This window comes from Scatophagus argus, chromosome 8, assembly GCF_020382885.2.
Source record: "Scatophagus argus isolate fScaArg1 chromosome 8, fScaArg1.pri, whole genome shotgun sequence".
In the NCBI taxonomy this organism is placed as follows: domain Eukaryota; kingdom Metazoa; phylum Chordata; class Actinopteri; family Scatophagidae; genus Scatophagus; species Scatophagus argus.
In genome coordinates, this window is record NC_058500.1 from 9,764,274 (window position 1) to 9,785,752 (window position 21,479).

A 21,479-nucleotide genomic window follows, 5' to 3' on the forward strand; every position below is an offset into this window, starting at 1 on the left:
TTGCTGCAGTTTGCCCATGTTTTGTAACAGTACCATATAAGGACTATATTCTGTCTGACAAAAAAAATCCCAACTCAAGATCCCCTTAGTTTATTGGAGGTTTTTAACCTTATCAGTCATCATCAGTAGATAAAGTGTGTTCAGGTTGTCTGTTTGAGTTCCAGTTGCTAAGCTGCAAAAACAACAAGGATGACAACAACAAGGATCCTAAAATGCTACAGAGGTTGCGTGCCAACAGTGATAAAGGCAGATGGTTGTTTCAGCAGTGCTCAAATACAGAACGCCATCGTTTTATGGCGAAAATATGTTTCGGTGTTGAGAGATCAAGTGACTTCAACCGCTTTGTAAAAGATTACATGTTTTACTGTTAAACACTCAGACAGTACTAGTAGGATAAATTAGTGACTGTCCTGAGCTGCATGAATTTCATTTATTCACAACTGCCTTTCTTATGAGAACATGTTTCCTGAATGTGTGCCACAAAAACAGTTGTGTGTGCATGTGTGAGGGAGACTGAGAGAGAAGAGCTAAGGCTAAAATAAGGTCACTGGTATAGTTCTATTAGAAGCCTTGTGTTCCCATTTTGCTCAACACCTCCTTATCGACTCACTCGGTGCTCAGTGCATGTGTGTGTGTGTTAGTCCAGAACACTTCTTTCATGACAAGTGTGTCCATGCCCTTGAGGGCTGCTGTTCTGCGCAAAGACAGTAATGTGAAGTGACAGGACAGCCAGTGGTGTGCCGCTTTGAGGGGGACCTGCATTGTGGAGGAGACCCAAGAGTCTGGCTCGTAGTGGACAACAATGGAAAAAAGGACCTCAAAAGGACAAGGCTTTTCTCTCTCTTTGAAAGTATCTTAGGCTGTCGCTTCTAGCTCCCACTCCCTCTTTGTTTCTCACTGTTTCTCTTTTTCCTCCTCTGTTTTTCTGGTTGCTAGTTTTGGTGCTGAAAAACCTCAGTGAAAATTCCTTGTGCAGATGAACACACTCAAGAGAAGCCTCGCTATTATCTAAAAGCCGGTTCTTCATTTTTGAGGCCGACAGAGACATCAGAGTAAAATAGATTATATCTTTTCTTACCTCTCAGAGCAGCCTGAAGGACTTAATATCACTACATTATTGTGGTGAAACAGTAGTTTGCTTATACCACAGGCTTACAAAAGATGTCATTATTCAAGCTGAAATACCGTATGTCTACCTGGGGAGCTGCTGCTGGCAAACAGAAACAACACAGAATATTTTGTATTGTCATAACTAGCTACCTATAGTGGCAAATAATACACCATAACCTAACCTTAAATCAGTAAAATGAGCTGCTCCCTTCAGCTCGACGGGACATTTATCAGCACAAGCTACTGTACATTGTTGCTAAAATAGCCACCACTGGCTGTCTGACAAGCATATGAATGCTTTCTTTATTTAGGCCCATGCTCATGAAAGTTTAAGATCATGCACGTGCCCTTGCAGGCAGAGTCTCACTGCAATTTTCTTCGCTATTTTTTGATGCAATGAAGAAAGTTCCAGATTAAATGAAGAATAAACGTACTGGATATTATGAGGAGCATGTCAATAATTTATTAAGGTATTATGCTTTGGTGAAGAAATTGATCCTAAGAACCATTTTGGAGCAGTTGTTATTCTAACGCTGACCGCTTGGGGGCACTGGTCTGTGAGGTCGGTTTTCATTGAATGGGTGCTTTCGCAGATGCATCAAGTCAGACACAGGATGGAAAACTACAGAAAATTACACACGTCTTCTTCAAAATAAAAGTTGGTTGGCTGCTGAGAAACTGCACTCTGTGTATAGGCTACTGTATTGGATCAATAGAACAGGCTGACTTAAACTCTGTCTAGATTGAGTGATGGAATGTAACTATGTACATTCACTCAAGTACTGTACTAAAGTACAATTCTGATATACTTAAACTTCACTTGAGTGTTTCCAATTTTTGCTGCTTTATTCTTCAATTCCACTACATTTTGGAGGAAAATATCATACTGTCACACTCCACTACATGTATTTTATAACTTTAGTTACTAGTTACACTAAGCATGATAAATTAATTTGTTTTATCTGCAATCTGAAAGAAATAATTTGTACAGTATGCGTAGTATAGTATCTACATGTAAATGTAGTAGACAGTATCTACATGTACATGTTTTGATGCTTAGGAACATTTGTTGCCAGAAAATTATTTCTGAGATGTAGGTACATTTTAACCTCAGTTGTTTTAAAAGTTTTATTCAAGTACTATTTTTATGGGTGACTTTTACCCAAGTAATATTTTAGCACAATATAGTTATCTTCACTCAAGTATAATATTTTGATACTTTTTACAACCGTAACTAGGTTATATGCAGTCTATGGTCTGCTTGCATAAGTTGGTTAGGGGAAAAAGAGCAAATAAGAGCAAAAGCTCAATAAAACAGAGACGCTGGGATGTTTGGGTAGTTATGAGTTGATATAAATCAGTCACTCAGCAGTGTCCAGCAGCCCCACATCAACATTAGGTAAACAAGATCTGATCAAATGTGACCAGATCCAGTATAACCAGATCTCATCTAAGCCAAGAACTCTTTCCTTAGTGCAGTATTTAAAAGGTCCCTGAAAACAGCGCTTCTATATTTTCAAGAGCTTTTAATGGTCTGATATGTTAAACAGACTGTTTGGGCAATACGGTCATGTAATTCTTTGCAAATAATATTACATAATTTAAAACAACACAATTACCCCAAGTAATTTTTATGAGGCCGTAAAAACTATTGTGCCCAATGTGTTGCCAATCAAGTGGCTAACGCTAACTGACAAAAAATATATATATAAAATATATTTCTGGTTGTTGGCTCACAATTCAGTCACATTAAATGTTTTGACTCTTTTACTTCAAATTGCTGTTTCATGCTAGACGAGAGCATAACATTAACACGCATTTTGCTGGCTTTAGCAGTTAATGAGAACATGACTGAAAGTAGCTCAGTTTACGGCTTTGAATTCAGATTTTTATATGCCTATTGTTGTGCACCGGATGATGTGAACATGATGAAAGAGATCTCCGCCGACACTGTCTTGCTTGCATAAGAAGTTTATTACAAAAAGCTCAGCGTCAAATTCAGCACGTGCACGTGAGAGGATCCGGGCCGATATGGATCACTCTGCCAAATCGTTTCCAACCCTCTTCTTAGTTAGATTGGTTGTTTACGAGAAAAGAGATAAGACGTCTGTCAATCATCAGAGGACCCCAAGGCTATGTTGTAACAGAAAGAGGGGGAGAAAAGACCCTCTTCCTATATGCTCTTGAACCTGGGACCTCTCTCTAATCAGGGCTTGGGACATATCTTCTGAGGGGCCCTCTCTAATCATGAGTCCAAGAAAACATTAACCATACAGAACTGCAGAAACTACACTATCAACTGTACACGTACTATAGACAGGAATTAATTACTGTGTATAAACACTGTACAAAAAATGTTTTGAAGTTTACTCAGTTTCAAAATAGAAATAACACAAATAACAACATAAACGGTCACTGAGGCTTTTAAAGGATGTTTTATTTTGAAAGCTCTACCGGAAACTAATTTTGCTGTGCCTTTCGGATGGACAGCGGTTTCAGTCACATGGTGCTGCCTAACCGAGTGCTGATGGAGCCAGATGAGAAAGGCAGGAGGCGAGCCCCTCCGGTTGCGCGTCAGCATCCCCTCAAATAGGAATCCGCTGCTGTCACTTGTGCTCTACATACGGAGGGACGGACGACCGGAACCCTGAAACAACATTTAAAGGCGAATTTCACTTGGCATATGCAGCCGTCGTTTTCATGTGACGCCAAAGAAGAAGAGTGAGGTGAGGCTGTGAGGAGACTGGACCTTTTGCAAAGAATGATAGTGAGGATCCAGGCGCGCTGTCCCAGGAGAACTCATCTGAAGAGCTGGCCCTGAGAGACCGGGATGCTCCTCTGAAGCACCGGGGGCGAGTGAGTAAAACGCACCGATCTCTTTCTCTCTCTCTCCTTAATTGTGGTTCCACTTTGGTGGCATCCGGACGGTATACGCGTCCCTCCTCATCGCCTCTAAATCATTCCATACTCGATCCCACCTGTCTGATCAATCATTCATAGCCCTCTTAGTAAAGTGCAGCATAACCGGTCGGTCAGCGATGTGTGAAAGTTGCCTTGCTAATTTGGAAATGGTGCACTTTCTCCCGCTGCGCACACCCGTAAACTAATGCATGCACGCATCAAGGTTTAATATCATGCAGTGCGTTACAGCGGGTGATTGGGAGGTCGCTCGTGTCCCTTTAAAGTTTTGATTAAAGTGAACATGTGTTGCTCTGTGCGGCCACAGTGGCGGTGCGAGGCTAATTAATAATGCTTTTGTGAAGGGTTCTCCTATCAGGGGCATTCATCATTAATCCGCTGATGGCCCGGAGGGCGTGGATTGCTGTACGTGATGATAAGAGAAAGGCACCAGTCCTACTTACACAGCAGGGCTGATTAATTATGGACTCAGAACTGATGAACTCAGAGACTTATAGGTGCACAAGAGGAGACACAGACATGCCAAACCAAATCAGTGGCTTTTAATACCACTTTAATGTTTCATTTTCATCACTGATCAGTGACAGTGAGGGCAGGTTTTTCAAATGAAAATATAAGTGTAATGTTTGGCTTTAATTAAGGCTGTGTGCTTTGAAATGACGAGGATTAATCCTTGCCACAACTGACATCTAAATCAGGCTGTGATGGTGTTCTCACCTGTAATAAGTCACAAAGTGAAACGCTGGCTGTGTTGCCGAATGTGTGGGTGTGAGCAGAACTTCTACAGCAGGCTCAGTGCATGTAGATGAATGAAATTCACTTACTATGCAGCAAGGGTTCCCATATCCAGAGTGACTGAGTGTGTGTGTGTGTGTGTGTGTGTGTGTGTGTATCTCACCTCATTACACTCATTGTGTTGACTTAAGCAGGAGGGTCACCCTTGAGGCCCATTCTCCTGCCTTACTGAGGAGTGGTGCCCTGAATTACACCACATTTGCGCTGATTGAGGAGGTACAGGAGCACATCGGAACAGACCTTTCAGCCTTAAGTTCACTACTGTTATCTTGACTGAAACATCATTTGTGAAGGCGACGTATAGTTTATGGCACAGATAAGTCAGTGCATTACGCAATCGCCAGTGTGAGGCTGTCCCCCTCTCACTACAAGTGCCTTTTGTTGAGAGGTGCTTAACTTGGATCTCTGGATATTTCGAATGTTGCGGCGGAGCTCAGCTCTGGTTCGAATTCTGGGCAATTATGTTCACGGCTTGCCCACGCACACTTTGTGCAGGAGCTCTCCTCTATTCCTGGTTGTTCTACAAACTGACAAAAAACTGTCTCCCTTACAGCCTGTGTACTGCATTTCTCCTGAGGCGTTCTCAATATTCTCCCTGTGTATGTATTAAACATCAAGCGTGTCGAACTGCAGGCGCGGGGCCGAGCACTTTAAGGCAGAGTCAGCCTTCTGTGCAGGGTGACAGAACAGTCAGATGGCCCCCACAGGGCAGAGAACAATTCCTGCTGCTGATGCACCCAAGGCGACAGGACTGGAGCGCTCCTTCCTCCCTCTCTCCTCCTCCTCCTCCCTCCACCTCTCCCCTCTCATACGCTATCATCCCTCTCTACCTTTGTCTCATAGAAATAAACACACTCTCACAGGTTCACTTGCACACCTGCACCTCGGCTTCTGTGCTCTAACGACCTCCTTTTTTTTCTCCTACGCATGCACACACATATGGAACCTAACAACATGCACCTAAGTGGGCCTAAAGAGTAAAAAAGTTTAAGTGGCTCTTTACGCCATTAATCATAGCATCTCCCACCCACAGCATCAACTATATTTTCTCATGTACTCTATCATCCCATCTTGCATCCACAAGCAAGGTTTCTTGTGGTCACTTTTTCTTGCGCGTCTTGTGATCGTAATCTCCATGCACTGCTGTTCTCTGCCACACAAATACACTGAAGCTGGCTCTTTAGTAGGTACACATGTACAATCTAGTCCTAGTTAGTGGTGGTGCTGTACATCACTGCATTGTATTGGGAAATGTTTCTAATATTACAACCCGTTCATGTGGGACAAAAATATAGGAACACTTCTCCAAAATAGCATAGTCCAGGACAACACCACCTTTCTTTGTGCCTCGAGTAATAAGCACATAGTTGAATTTAGACATTTCCTACAATGTCAAGAAACGCCTGAACCTTATAAAATTTGTAAAAGTGAAACACCGTCACTATCATGTCCTCGTACATGCAGAACTATTCTCTCTTACAAATACAGCTGTGCTCGTATTATGTGTTATGCTGTTCAGAATGGAAGCAAAGTGAATTTCAGAAGTGATGTGACTGCATACAGAATGAATGGAAATCTGGAAGTAGGAGGCAAATTATGAATTTACTCCATAAACATAAAGCAACAAGAAGAAAAAATAGAGAAGCCACAGAGTAGCCACAATGATAGACAGATATGGCGTTTCTTGTATGTTTTGAGGTCAGTCCAGTTGTCAGGCAGACATCCGCCTGGCCTCACTCTGTGGAGCTGATGTTGCTATAGCTAGCAAATGTAGAGCTGCTACATTGGCTGTTTTGGGGGAGTAAAACCGGGACTGCACAATTGCAAGGAGTAAATTTACATGAATAAAGCAAAGCAAAACATTGGGGTTGGGACTAACAGCTATTTTCATTGTCCATTAAGCTATTTTCACCATGAATCCATTAATTGCTCAGTCTGTAGAGTCTCATTTCCAAAGTGGACATTTCAAATTGCTTCATTTGTCCAACCAACAGTCCAAAACCCAAAGGCTATCATAAATGACAAAAAAAGGAGCAAATTCTTACATTTACGAAGTTGGAACCAGCAAATTTTTTGTTTGATAAATGACTAATTGATCGTCATAATGGTTGCGGCTCTACATGACGTTTGACTGCACTGCAAGAGAAACCGATAGTGTGCTGTGCGTGACGAAGAGCGGTGGCCATGCACTGAAGAGGATATATGTCACTTAGAACAGCTGTGTGGGAGAGAGAGTTTGATTGAAATGTAAATAGTGCTGCACTTTCAGTTCCTCGTTGACATACGGCCCCGCAAAACCATAAGGAGCCGCAGGTAAATAGGCAGACAAATCACAATGCTGGTGACCTTGTTATTGTTCGAGCAAAACTTTGAATGAATTTTAAGTTGTCCTTAAATGCTCTGAAGCTTGATTTATATTCTCCTCGAAGCCTAAAGATCCAATCATGAACCGAGAATTTAAATTGTGATGAAACACCCCCCCTCCACCCCGACAAACATGGTCTTAAACACTGATGTTTCCCACTGCACGCACAGTCATACCCTCTTCCTGAAAGGCCATCATATTCTCACACATACACAGTTCTAAGTTATAGTCTGTGACGCATGCTGCCATTACAGTTTAAATCAGATATAGTTTCAGTCTCACTTATGCACACCATCATTCTCTGTTATGGCGTAATTCCTTCTCATGCATACTACCAGTGTGTCATTTTATCGAGAGTTCATGATGGCGTGTCTGTGAGTGACAGTTACGGCATATAAGACACTGCAGCTCACAGTTATTGAGGGTTTTGAAGATGTCAGCTATTGTCTGTGGCCTTTGGTTGTTTGTTAAAAGGTGTAGAAGTGTGATGCGAGCTTTACAGATCACAGAGGAAATGGTCCGTGAATCCTCAAAGTGTGTATGCGCTTGTGTGTGTGCATGTCAGCTGAACCCATAATAGCTCAGGGATCGGGGGTGCTGGAGATTGGCCAGTCAGCCAGACAGATGTGCCCTAGCCTGGACTTGGAGTGCGGGGCCTCAAACTGGCCTGCCACCCAGCATTAGTGCCATGGATCCGTGACCAAAGAGCTCAGGGCACCAAAACTCACTGTCTGCATAAAATGCTCTCAATTATTAATGCTGTGTATCGGGCAATAAGAGGCACTGCAGAGGCCAAAGGAGGAAACAAGGAAATGGGCACTGAGGAAAGACAGTGAGAATGAGTCAACGAGGGATGACAAGCAGAAGTGGAATAAATTAGTTTTTGAATAGTTTTCTTTTTTCAATCAAACAATTAGCACAAATATTGATTGAATTTACCTGGGGATCAATAAAGTATCTATCTATGTATCTATCAAATAATATCACATTCAAGAAAATAAGATCATCAGAGGTTAAGGAAATGATGGCACAGCATATTAGCGAATAGCGATACCCTCAATTGCTCTCCTCTTAGAAAATGAAAAGAAAAAGAAAGACAGTTACTGATTAGACCTTCGTCTCTTTCACACTACAGTACATTAGAGTCCAAAATTCACACCAGTTATTGTGTCGCATGTCCTAATTTTACAATCCATGCATTTCACATATAAGTGCGAGTCCTCCTGTTGAGTGCAGTAGTTAAGTATCCATCAGGCTAGGTACAGCATTGCAGTAACTTGCCATTGGAGTAGGAGCTCTGTAATTCATAAGTATTGATTCATCTCTCAGCAGTATTACAGCATGATGTCCCTGAACATGACTGAATAAGATCAAACACAATAAATAAGGCAGCAAAGACTTGGACAGAAACGCCTTTAACTCCCCATTATGTTCTGTGTGATACAACTATAATACAAGAATAGGAAATAACATGCCTGTTCTGGACACTGAAGTTCCATTTTTATATCCTCTGCTCCCATTTAGCAGCCATACCGCATGAACCGAGAGAAAACATGCTTGCGTCTTGAAGTTCGCGCATCAAATCCCATCAGCTGCTTTTAGACTGTTTGAAAACCTTTCAAGGTCTTAGCAGCGGGTGAAGTTTGTTGCACTGAAGAAATATTCCACCTGTGTCACCTGTGTTCATTCACTTCCAAGCAAGTGCAGGTGTTACTGCAGTGCTGGTTTGTCCCTGTTGTGCGTTACCCTTACAATCGAGTCTGCCTGCAGTTTTGCCGAAAAATGAATACTGGTCAGCTTTTGAAAAATGTGGACACTTACTTTTGTTCTGTATGCATTTTCCAAATCCTCAAAGACTCCTCTAACCATCAGGAGGACAAAGTTATCCATCCTTTGCAGAAGATTTTAAACTTTTTTCCATGTTGTGCCTGTTTTTACTAATCCGAATAAAGACGGCAGCTGGAGACGACGTATTTCCCCCCATAATTTGTACACACACTAAAATGTAAAAACAGTTTTGTCGTATATAGTTACATTTCAGTTCAAAATTATTTGTGTTCATACAAAACAACACGGTCATATTTGGCTTCGGCTTTTCAAGAAGAGCCAGCGCAAATGTCATCTTTCAGTTACCTGGTTTAGGAAATCCAGGTGTGACGAACACACACAAACAGATTAAAAATCTTTTTTATTTATTTATTTATTTTTTTTTTTTTGGCAGCGGGCAACAGACAGACTGTTTTTTCATCCAGATGGTTAGAAGAATCTTTGATGATAGAAGATCACCAAATTTGCTAAATCAGATATTCAGCTCTATGACTTAAATGTGATAGAGACACAAACTGGAACTAGGATGCCTCTCCAGTTTAAAGGCAGGTTGGTGAAGCACAGCAAATTGAGAGTAGCTGTGGCTGTCAGAATAATATTCATTCATTCTTGGATATTCCATATCCAAGAATTCAAAGTCAAAACAGACGTGCAGGGAAAGACACATTTCCCAGCACAACTTTGCTGCTTTCTCCACATACACATCTGTGGTACTATGTCATTTTAAACTTATTTTAATTTTATTTTTTTTCACTTTTACTTTTTTTTTTATTGACCTAAGGAAATTTGCCTTAGCGTGACCTCTTTCAGCGCTGTGAATACGTAACGCCGTGACCTCAGTTTTCTGCTGTCGGCTATTGGATCGTTCCACAGAGTGTTCAGCGCCTCTCTGAATAAGCCTCGCAGCTGCGGTGCAGCTGGGCACTCCGTCTTTAATGCCGAAAAAAAGAGGAGGCGCTTTTATTTTTTTTATTCTTTAAGTTCTTGTTGTCATTTCTTCTGGGTGGAGAAGTGTTTATACCAACAATAGTTTAATCTGCGCAAACAGAGCGAATCATCTGGGTCTCATTAGTGGAGACAGGATGCTCTTCTCTATCGCAGTCCTTCTTTGTGTTTTATGCCGTTAGATCAGCATACTTTAACATAAAAGTATTGCTCGCTCTTGCTTTAAGAAAAGGGGGGAGTGTTACATAACCTGTGTTCATGCTCTGATTTGGGCTGAGCATCAAACCAGCGACTTGCTGGGTACAGGTGTGTGCCTTGAGACTTTGCTTTGCACTTCTCCTCCAGCAAATTTAATGTCATTGGCAGCAAGTCCAAGCAGAATCATGAGCATGTAGTAGTTGGCCAATATTAATTACCAAACATGTAGTAATGGTAATCATAGCGGGCCTGTTGCATCAGCACATGAAGGTAATTCAATGATGCCATCATGTGCAGCATCTAGATTTTAGAATGAAAACACTCTGGTGAGTTTCAGCATGAAATTATACAAAATGAGAAAAACTGACCGCGAACTTAGGCAAAAGAAGGTATATTGTGAATGGGTTTGGTGATTTATGCTTTTGTTTCAATGCATTTTGTTGTGACCACATATGATGATGAATTGATTATCAAGCCAGTCATATATTATGACTGAGAGGACTAGCTGAGGAACATGACAGGATGTAATGTTGTGTGTCCCAGTGTGTCTGGCTGTCTGGTCTGGTTTTTGCACGTACGTATGTGTGTTTCTACACCTTCCTAAGCCATCTGTCTGTATTTCCATATTACCAGTACACATATTTTTGTATGCTTTGCTCTAATTGGCAAAGCAGTTGTTGTATTAAGATGAATATGATGTCTGTCACTCTGCTGTGAATGCTTCTTCCTGTTTGAGACGCAGGCAGCCGGTGGAGGGATGGTGCATGCTGGTGGGAGAGTTCACCTTTGCAACAGTAGCTGTTTATTGATTCCACTGACAGTCACACAGGTGTTAGCGATGGAAGATCAGCCTCTGCACTGAAAGAGCGCCAGGACAGCTGGGCATTCATGCTGACTGGTGTGTTTATTTATTCATTAACCGGTGGTTTGCTCCTCGGCTCTGCCTCAGAGGACTGTTTTCACCTGTTTCACCTCCTGAGGTTTGCGATAGTGCTACGTTTGGAATCACATCTGTCTTGGGTATGCAGGATCACACAAATACAGCGTGCACGCACACATACACACCCCACTTCACTTTCATGCCTGCCATGAATGAGTCAGGCTGTAGGGACAGTGAAAGCTGGAGGAAGAATGAAGGGTGGAGTTGAGGACTCCTGGGACCGTGGCAAAGCAGATCCTATATTGATTGGTTTAGTAAGAGAATCCTCCAGCTTTTAGTGGCGCTGCTTAATAAGAGTAGCTTGTGGAAGGAGAGATCACATCAGCTGAACTCCACTCCAGAGGCTGCCTTTGGCTTTAAAGAATAGTTCGCAGCAAAATCAAAGCATGTGTTTGACTCTCAACATCGTTCAGGATTTGGAATGTCTCCTTACACATCAAACATGTTGACTTGACTTCCCCTGTAAGAGGTTAGTTATACTGATCAGCTTTGTAAAAGTGAAGTAAAGGTCATAAACTTTATGTTGCAGGGCCAAATGTTGAGCAGATGTGTGTGCTCTTCCCAGACCTAAGCATCCAAAACTATATACTTATCAAACAGCACATCGCAAGATCACACAGAATCAATCTCCAGATCTTGCAGTGGGTTTGTGTGCTTCTTGCAGCGTGGATGTTGTGGGTTTTTTTCTTTTTTGCGTTGACATAGTTTTTGTCGCTGCACACACCTTGTCTGTCTATCTTGGTGTTAAGTCAAGAGCCTGGCTTCAGAGAAACACCAAGCTATTTTAGGAGGCAGCAGAATGTGTTAAGTGAAGAAGTGAAGTCACACAACTGGGGTTGAGATTTCTTCGTGCCTGAAAACCTTGAAATGTCTTTATTTAGTTCTTCACTCCCCCGACACCTTGCAGATTGCACCTAGCTACCATCAGATAACTGGTAGCTACAGAGGCAAGCAGCACATCAAAGCCCGGAGATACGCAACACACACTGACAATTCTTATTTTTATTGTAAAATGACATTTTTAATCAGGAAGACTGTTATCACTATACCTAGGTTATTTTAGTTCTTGCGTAAGTGGCTCAATAAAAGATATTTTTATCGTAGTTTTGACATTTTAATACATAGATTATTAAATTTGAAGACTGATAGAAACTATTATAACTTTGAAGAATGAGGAACATATGATTCTTTGTGTGTGTTTGTGTGTGTGTGTGTGTGTGTTATTAAGAGAAGAGTTGGGACTATTTTGGGCTGTTTTTGATGATTTAATTTTATTATTTATGCATTCACCTCCACATGAAAGGGAGCTGAGGTCCCAAGTGGTGTCTTTCTTTTTCTCTCTCACACACTTTCCTTCTCTTTCATGCAAACACACACACACACACACACACACACACACACACACACACACACACAAATCCATATTTATTGATCCATTTGCTACCATTTTCATAAATACCCATCATCACTTTCAACTGCATTTTATTTGATGGGCTCCATACATCTCCACCCTCCCTCCATCAGGAGTGAGCCAGTGCAGCGAGTTCCAGTGTAATATGACTCGTTTGTTTGTGAGTGTATGTGCAGTTCATCATGTTTGCATGTCCTTGCACTTGTTTAATGAAAGCACCTGCTGTGTTTGTCCCCTTCGTTCACCCCTGTGATCGATAGCAAGCTGGGCCTCTCCGTGTGGTAGCTGTCATGGAAGCTCTGTTAACCCAATTAACCAAACTGTGCACTAACCCAATTAGCAGAAACCCTGCACTATATTAACACCATTCACACTGTCACATACATACATCTCATTGGCATCAAACATGCAAGGCCAGCAGGTCGAACACCAAGTGAAATCACTACTGATATGATTTGCTTCATACTGAGCAGCAATGCCTGTAAAATATTAATGTAATGTATTTTTTGTCCCTTTTATGTTTTCCTCAATGAAATCTCAACACACTGTTGAGAAAAGTCACATTTCTAGTATAACCACATTCTGAACCTAAATAACTGTATCCAAGCACTACAGTGCCTATAAAAAGTACCCATTGGATGTTTTCCCGTTTTCTTGCTTTTACAAATAGAATCATATCAAATGTCAATCAAATCAATATAATTTGGTAAAGTAATTCAAAATATATAGTGTAAAATAAGCAACTGCATGGATATTCACCCCCTTTAAAGTTACTAACCTAATTCAGCAGAGGTCCAGCCAGTTGGTGTTAGCAGCCTCACAATTAGCAAAATGGAGATCACCCGAGTGCAGTGAATGTGTCTCAAGTGATTGTAGTATAAAGACACCTGTGTCCGGAAGGTCCAGTCCCTGGTTAATCCGTATTCCTAGCTACAATAACACCATGAAGACAAAAGAACCCTTCAAGCATCTGCATAACTGTTGTTCAGGTTCTTCACCAGTCAAGTCTTTATGTGAGAAAGCCACTGTTGAAAAAGGTCATATTAAATCTCATCTAGAGTTCACCCAAAGGCACGTGAAAGCCAGACACCAAGCACTGCACATCACTGCAAACACACCATCCCTACAGTGAAGCATGGGGGTGGGGATGCTTCTCAGCAGCAGACCCTTTAAGACTTATAAATTTAAAAATGTAGGGTAATCCTGGAGGACAATCAGATTCAGTCTGCAAGAGAACTTTGACCTGGGAGAATATTTATTTTCCAGTAAGACAATTACCTGAAGTATATAGTGAAAGCTACACAGAAATGGTTTAAAGACAACAAGGTGCACGTTCTGGAGTGGCCCAGTCAAAGCCCAGACCTCGGTCCAATAGAAAATTTATGGCTGGACTTGAAAAGGGCTGTTTATGGTCAATCCTTGGGCAACTTGGCAGAGCTTTAGCAGTTTTGCAAAGAGGAATGGAGTAGAATTGCAGTGTTCAGATGTGCGAGTCTGAATGAGACCTATTCACACAGACCTCAGTGCTGTGATTGCTGCCATGAGTACATCTACTGCATATAGCACGGACATATAGCTAGTGGTTTTAAATTGAAATTGTTTTTATGAACAGATAGATGCTGATCTTAGCTTGTACATTTCCCAATCAAAGAAGCACCATGGATTTTTGAGCATCAGTTAGATATTATTTGTACTGTTCTCATGTTATTATAGCTGGTGCAGAAGATTATGTTGAAGCCTGTCGTTTGAAAATTGAAAATGCTACAAAGTTTATATCCCTCTCACTCTTTTGCTACTGAGTATAAACCTGGTGAAAAATGAGTCTTTCTCTGCTTGTGAATCTGGTTTGAACAGTTTTGGACTGGACAGTTGTGAGCTGTAACAAACCATTAGGAACAATGAGACTGACTAGCAGTCCAACCACAGTAAACATGCCATTCTTCACATCTAACATCACTCAGCCAGACAAACAACATAAAATAATGATACTATAACTAATTTGCATATATAACATTCAGCTTTAAACACCACATATCATTTTCAGTGCAGCAGCAGGCATTTTAGCTAGATGGTATTAGTCATCTGTGACTTTTCTACTGTGTCAGAGGCTGTGAGTAGTGTAATGGATGAGCAGGCGTAGTAACTTGGCAGTAACTGTGCAAGAGTGGAGGTGTAAGGTAGGTGGCCTTGGACAAGAAGTGTAAAGAAAGGCAGCATGACTCATCTAGAGAGGAGCCTGCATACTCCATTGAGAAGCAACCCACAGAGCTCTGTCTCTCCTGTCTGCTTTCCCATCTGTGGTGCTGTGTAGGATAGTTAGAGAAAGAGGGAAACAGAGTGATGGCAAACATGCATGTAGGTTAACGTTTCAGAAATCACCTGGGGTAATGGTTTTTCCACGAGCTGCCATTGTTGAGGCTGACCCGGCTTTTAAGACTGAATCAAATCGATGGCTTCCTTGTCAGAAGCTGGGAGGAGCAGGGCAGCCTTGCTCTGTCTGCGCAGCCACGATAACATTGCTCAATGGGCACTAACCACCTTTCAAATGGAAATGGAATATCCAGTGAAAATTAGACACAGTCATTTGGATGGTACTGAGACCCTGAATGGGCGGTGGTAGCGTGACGGTTGAGGTGTGTGTCGCGCTTCGGCTCTGTTGTGCCAGAGCTTAGCTTCTACAGAGAAATGTTGTGCTTTCTTCAGGGGTTTGCTAAAACTTACAGACACTAACAGAAACTGTTACTTATTGAGGTTTTAAGATCAGAAGCAAGCAAGCTTGCAAGTGCAGCAAGTGACTCACCCAAAACCACGGGGGTGGGTGCTACTGACAGTATGGTAACTTACAGTATACGCTCATCACTGCTGCAGTTCTACCTCTTTCTCTCTCTCACTCTCTGTATCTTCTCTTCCTCCCTCTCTCTATCCCTCATTAGCTTGCTCGCAAACACACATGCACACCCAGACAAACCCAGGCTGAAGAGGGGGAAGCATTTATGTATTGCTGACATAGAAAGTGAAGGCTGTGATCAGATTGAGTACTGTCTTGGTCTTGTAAATCCGCTGGGGAATAGTTTAAAATATATCACTCATAGATTCTGCCTGCCCTAAAGATTTAAGCGGAAGGAGGGGTGTGTGAATGTATCTGTGTGTGTTTCTGTAAAATGAGACAGTTACGTTTTTTCTTTGTGTGTGCGTATGTATGTGTGTGTAGGTGGGTGGGTGTGTTTACAGTATGTGCATGCAATCTACGTGTGTGTGTGTGGGAGTTCCACACTGTAAAGCTAATGAAAGAGCAACTGGACGGGTGTGCAGCAGTAAATGGTTGTGTGGAAGTGTCGACATGTGTAACTGCTCCAGTTGGCTCCCCAGAGTTGTCCTCAGGGAAATATGGGCAGAAGCAGAGATAGGCTGCCACTGACAAAGACTTATGTGTCTGTTATACATGTGCACATTTTTGCTTGTTTTAAGTGAGAGATTGATGCACATAGAGAAAAACCTTGTGTCTATATGTGTGCACGTAGTTAGGTTTAAATTTCTATTGCCTGTCTAACAGTTAGTGAAGATTTTCCTTAGTCATGTAATTGACTTTGTTTACATGAACGATGTGTGCTTATGCAGACGTGTTTGTGTCTATAGGCTATGTGCGCGTGTGCTTGTGTGCACTGTGTTTGTTCGGAATTTCCACTGGCTCCATATGGTGTCAGAGGCGAGAAATGTGCTCTTGGGGCAGCACTCAGCGGCTGTTTGCGGACTCACGGCAGCACACGCTGATCACACTCAGCTGTGTCAGGTCTGTGGCTAAGTGGGCGTCTATCCGCAAACCCGACGCGTTTTGTAACATGCACTCACTATGTTGTGGGTTTGAATCTGCCTTAGTCACATGATCTGTCATACCTGTTATGTTCATAATGGAAAAAAAAGTGGAATACTGTATGTGTGACAATAATAACAGGTAAGCAGCATCAGTAACTGACTCAAAATGTAAAGCTTTAGTGCCACACCACAGGAGCAAGACTGCACAAGGTGCAGAGTTGAGTGGCTAAGTTTTACTTTTACTGGTAATTCAAGTCTTTTTCTTTGTAACTGTTAACTGGGCTAGAGAGGATTGGAAGTTGCACAGTTGTCTTCGAGAGAAGATAAGGGAACTAATTCCTTCCCTCTTCTCCTTCTGCTCTTTGATCCCCACCTCCTGCTTCATATCTCTTTGATTGCTGTGTTTATGACAGCTCCCTTTCCTTTTTTTCCTCTTTCCCCTCCTATTGTGCGGCGTGGCATGTCAGCGGTTCATCTCCTGCTGCTGGTCTTCTTGCATACATCCACTACACAGTCACAAGCGTACACAGACATGTACATGTGGAACACACACTCTGCGCAAGACACACCCGCCCCCTCCTGCATCCTTCCTTATAGAGGTAAAGTGAGTGTACCAGCATCCGCGATGAATAATTGAGTCATCTGGCTCCGTGCAGAAATAGCAATCTCCCCACACAAGTGTGAAAACATCACTCGCCACCCGAGACCTGGGAACTGGCGCTGCCATGTGGACCTACAAGTGTGTGTGTGCGCGTGCACACGTTTGCATTCATGCTTGTTTGACGTTTGTATTTCTGCTTTATGTGGAGATTCAGTCCTGAAGTGTACAAACTAAAAAAACCTAACCAGGCCATGTGGCAAAACTACCTTTGGAAATTGATAAATCTAAATATTTGTAAACTGGGACACAAACTGAATTTTTGATTACAAAAAACTGCACACTGCCTGAACCATAGAAAATGCATCAAAAATGTGTGTGCTTCTAATAATTCGCTCCCATTTACGTGACATTAGAGTTTGCAGGTGTATGTAGAAGTCAGTGCTGTCATTTTGTTTATGTAACTGAGTCACACATTTAGTTTATTTCAAATATTCACAACTTTTCAGCGCAAGGCAAAGGAATTGCAATGGTGTTTATTTAATTGCATTAGTCTGCCCTGGTTGCACGCTGCAGACCCCATAGGTGAACCACGCTTTTCAGATGCGCCTTTTCAAGGCATTTTTGAAGCAGCTGTGCCTGTAGAGCTGACTATATGGGTGATGGGAGCACAAGTACACAGAATGATAACGTGTTAAAGAAAAAAGTTCTTCTCTAGTGCAAATTCACAGTTTTTCTGCAAATGTGTAGTGAATCCTCAATATTAAATAGTTCAGAGTAAATTGCTGCATGAAGGCTGAGACCTATTTTTGTAACCCTGTTTGACTGTAATGACAGCACCTCGAGAGATTATCATAGCTGCTTAAATCCTCCAAACTAGTGTTGTTCATAGAGCGTAAGCATTCTGCCTGTCTCGGTGAAAGACTGACCTGATGTAAATCAGCTACGAGGTCTGGCATATATTCTCCACGTGAGCGACTCCCGGGAGCCCTCTGAAGCGATCTGAATGGTGACATGACAAAGCTGAGGGAGCAGAATCACAGCAAACTGACAAATAAGGCCAAATCTGACAGGCGAATCCTCAGAGTAGCTCCACAGTTTGACAGATCCTTCAGCGGAGGAGCGTGAGCCAACGCCCTTCGCGGCAGCGCCGTTCACTAGTGCTATTTCATAACGCTACAGTAGAAACGCTCAAAGAGTAGCAGGGCTGTGTGAAATAATGAACCTGTAATCACACACCAGATATGGCACAAACAGATTTTTGTACAGTATTAGTGAAAAGTAAAGTTGAATAGTGAGGTAAGTGGGTGTCTGCAGTCAAAGGTAGCCTGCTAGTCCTCTGTGTGGTGCAGTAATGTGGGCTTGGGGGTAGACACAACCAGCTGTTAGTTCTGAACGCTCACAGCTCTGTTATTGGGAGACGGTGGCAGATTAAGCAGAAATCCTACTGATCCAGCCCACACACACACTTAACCCCCCTCCCCAACTCACACACATCCATCACGGTGAGAAGGTGCTCCTACGTCTTCTGCTAGGCCGTGATGTTAAAGAAATCTGCTCTGGAGGTGAGACAGACAAACCTAAAAAGGAAGGAGGGATGAGACGGGCTGAATGTGTGGAGGTTAAATCTGGGGCAGGCTGTCCCAGGATGAACAGCTTCAACAGCTACCAGCGTGGATGTGGTTGTACTGGAAGGGATGCTGGTATGATCCTGACGTTATCAGGACACTTGAGATACGAGTGAGAGATAATGATAGGACATCCTATGAACAAAAATGGTTATTCCTGGCGTCATCATGCAGTCATGAAAGTGTTTGCATATGTCTGACAGCATGCCTGCACTCACATTTAGCAACAGAGCACGATTTGAGGCCAGAGGAAGCCAGCTTCAGGCCTGTGGTCTTTGCTCCCTCTGTGTTTTTGACAGGGTTAAGAGTCTTTAGCGTGGAAATCGTCATTAATCTGCTCTGCGCAGACAAGTCAGGCAGAGCTGGGAATATCAAAACATATAGGCAGAAGTCTCCCTGGATCATTTGAAATCCTTTTTGGATGTTTCACTACATTGCAGCTGAGAGACTGAACCGTTCCTGCTCCCACTTTTCTGTGTCTGTCTCGCTCGTTCTTTTGTTCTGGTGTTTTCCTCTCCCTCTCCTCTCCTCTTTTCTGTCTTTCTCTTTTTCTGACTTTCTCTCTGTGACTTCTTTCTCTCTAGTCTGCCTGTCTCTCTCTCATTTCTCCTCTTTTTGGTGCTATCTGGGAGATTGGGAGGGTTCCTCCAAATTGGCACACAGATGAATAATGCATCTAAAGAAAAAGCAGAGAGCTCGGGTTGGATATATCTGTCTGTCAGACTCTTTCTCTGTATCACAGTTATGTAGGGGCTAAGCCGATACTTCAGAGGAGGAAAAAGACGTTTGTCGCTCGTCCCATTTACTTTTCCTTCTGTCATTAACTCTTTATTTTCAGTAAATGTGTGCATGCGTGGTCACAGAGCACTGTGTCTGTCGTGCAACTTGCATACTGTGAAAGATTTTGCTAGTTTTTCTACAAGGCTGCCAGTTGTTTTTTGATACGACACACATTCATAATGCATGTATGGGATTTTGATTTTATTTGATTCTCTGTCGCTGTTTGCATGAATTTCTGCATGTGTATGTGCGGGTACTCGCTATTCCCAAACTGCCGTGTTAAAAAGCAAACTGCACTCGTGAGCATAAACTCACTGTAGCACCATCATTAAAGTAATGAGCAGGAAGTTAGCACAGAATTCAACCATAAACAGAGAGATAGATAGAGAGAGCTGGGAAGAGGGAGAGAGAGAGAGAGACACAGAGAGAGAGAGAGAGAGAGAAACAGAGAGATCCCCAATCCCATAAGGATAAATCTTAAATCCTGAATGTTGCTTCTGACTCATTCTGGTTAATTAAGTCGAGTCAAGTGAGAGGAAAATGGGGTCTTGCCTCGCCTGCGTCTGTAGCATCAGCACTATCCTGTATTCACGGCTTATGAAGTCTCTTGCTGGAACTGTCCTCTGTGCACTCAGAAAGCACAGATAGAGCAAACTGTATTCAGTCTATTCTTCATTTTTTATTAGCTTGACCCGAGCTTGAGCCTCTTAACACATGGAAAACTCTCACACTCACTTCGCCGTAACGTTTTATATTTACATACACACCGAGATTAATGCCCCCCATTCAGCGGTTGGGTTCCAGGGTATGCATGTTAACAGTTTTATTTATCACACTTTATCTTTCAGTTCCTATTTAGGGTATATGTTATTTTCCTTTACACCTCCTGCACTCAGCAGTTGAAACACACACACACACACACACACACACACACATCCACCCTGAAACTCAGAGAAACAAAGAAATCTGTCGAGCAACCTTTTGGGATTTTCTTTGTTGTTTTATGGTGGAAAGATTTCACCATGCGACACAGGATGAGGCAAACGAGTGAAATGTCAAAATCCTGTGTAACTCTAAAAATAACACAACACAAGGGTTGCCATTTGAGGAGATCATAAGCTCACTATCGGGTGTGGAACAGATGAAACAAACAGTGCTTTACACCCAACAGCAACCAGAGTGGTGCTGCCAACTGTCCTCTGCTGAGAATAGAAGAGAGTGGGTTTTACAAATGTTTATGTATTTAACATTTTAAGATTGGAAATCTCTGTTTTCCGCTCCCTGTCGTCATGCCAGATATCTGCAAAACTATGTACAAAAATAGCACCACAGTCTCATCATTTATATATGTTAATATACAATATAAACATATAATGCTTAGAATTTATTTATATGCAGGTTTTTTTGTTTTTTTTTTTTTTTGAAGATGTTAAGAAGTGAAGGTTGCCCACATGTTCGGATCCTTACTTGCTGATACAGAAACAGACGTCACCTGTATGTAGTTTCATACACTGTAAAAAGCTCAGTTGGGCTTATGCAGGTCAACAGTAGGGGTCAATGACTTTGGTCTTCTCATGGGATTTATTGACATCACAAAATGTAGAATATCACCTTGTCTTTGAAAAGCTGTAAAGCAGCAGAAGCCACGATCACGTTTAACACTCTTGTTTAGAGATAACCCTTCACTTGTCACTTCATACTCTCACTCATTAAGAGGAGGATGCTGCCTAAAGCTTTGAGCAGACTCCAAATCATATTTGCTTATGAGATTAGAATGTTAGTTCAGGACAACAGCAGGTTGTGCTCACTGGACGTGTTATGTGACCACTTGTAACAGGTCACTTTGGGATAGCCACTAAATTGCAAACTGAATTTCGGTGCCGGTACAAGGTCTTAGCCCTCAGTGGGGGTGTGTGTGTGTGTGTGAGGCTTAGAGATAGGCATTGCAGCTGATGGCAAAAATGTCAGATGGTTAAGCTGCAACCCCCCACCCCACTCCTGTCCGATTACTGCCTCCCTCTCTCTCCCTTTCTTCTTCTCTGTCTCCCCCATCACTTCATGTTGTTATGCACGGTGCAGTGGTGTCCCGCGGGGCTGGAGATTGCCATGGACATGATGTGATTTCTCGTCTCCTCTCAGATGTAATGTGC

The 21,479-nt window shown here is 42.3% G+C and overlaps 1 protein-coding gene and 1 long non-coding RNA gene across 3 annotated transcripts in view; one reads left to right on the top strand and one right to left on the bottom strand.

The window, feature by feature from the left end:
• Window positions 1–3,526: 3,526 nt before the first annotated feature.
• LOC124063124 lies at window positions 3,527–4,268 on the bottom strand. Its single transcript, XR_006844060.1, has 2 exons — window positions 3,860–4,268; window positions 3,527–3,757 (listed from the first exon to the last, which is right to left on the bottom strand). It is a non-coding gene; the product is annotated as an uncharacterized LOC124063124 (long non-coding RNA).
• The window catches only part of LOC124063122 (WAS/WASL-interacting protein family member 1), a 36,735-nt gene continuing 19,009 nt past the window's right edge, over window positions 3,754–21,479 (top strand). For both annotated transcript variants that reach the window (XM_046396448.1, XM_046396449.1), the window contains exon 1: window positions 3,754–3,966. The gene's annotated coding sequence lies outside the window, so the exon portion shown is untranslated. The remainder of the gene's footprint in view (window positions 3,967–21,479) is intronic.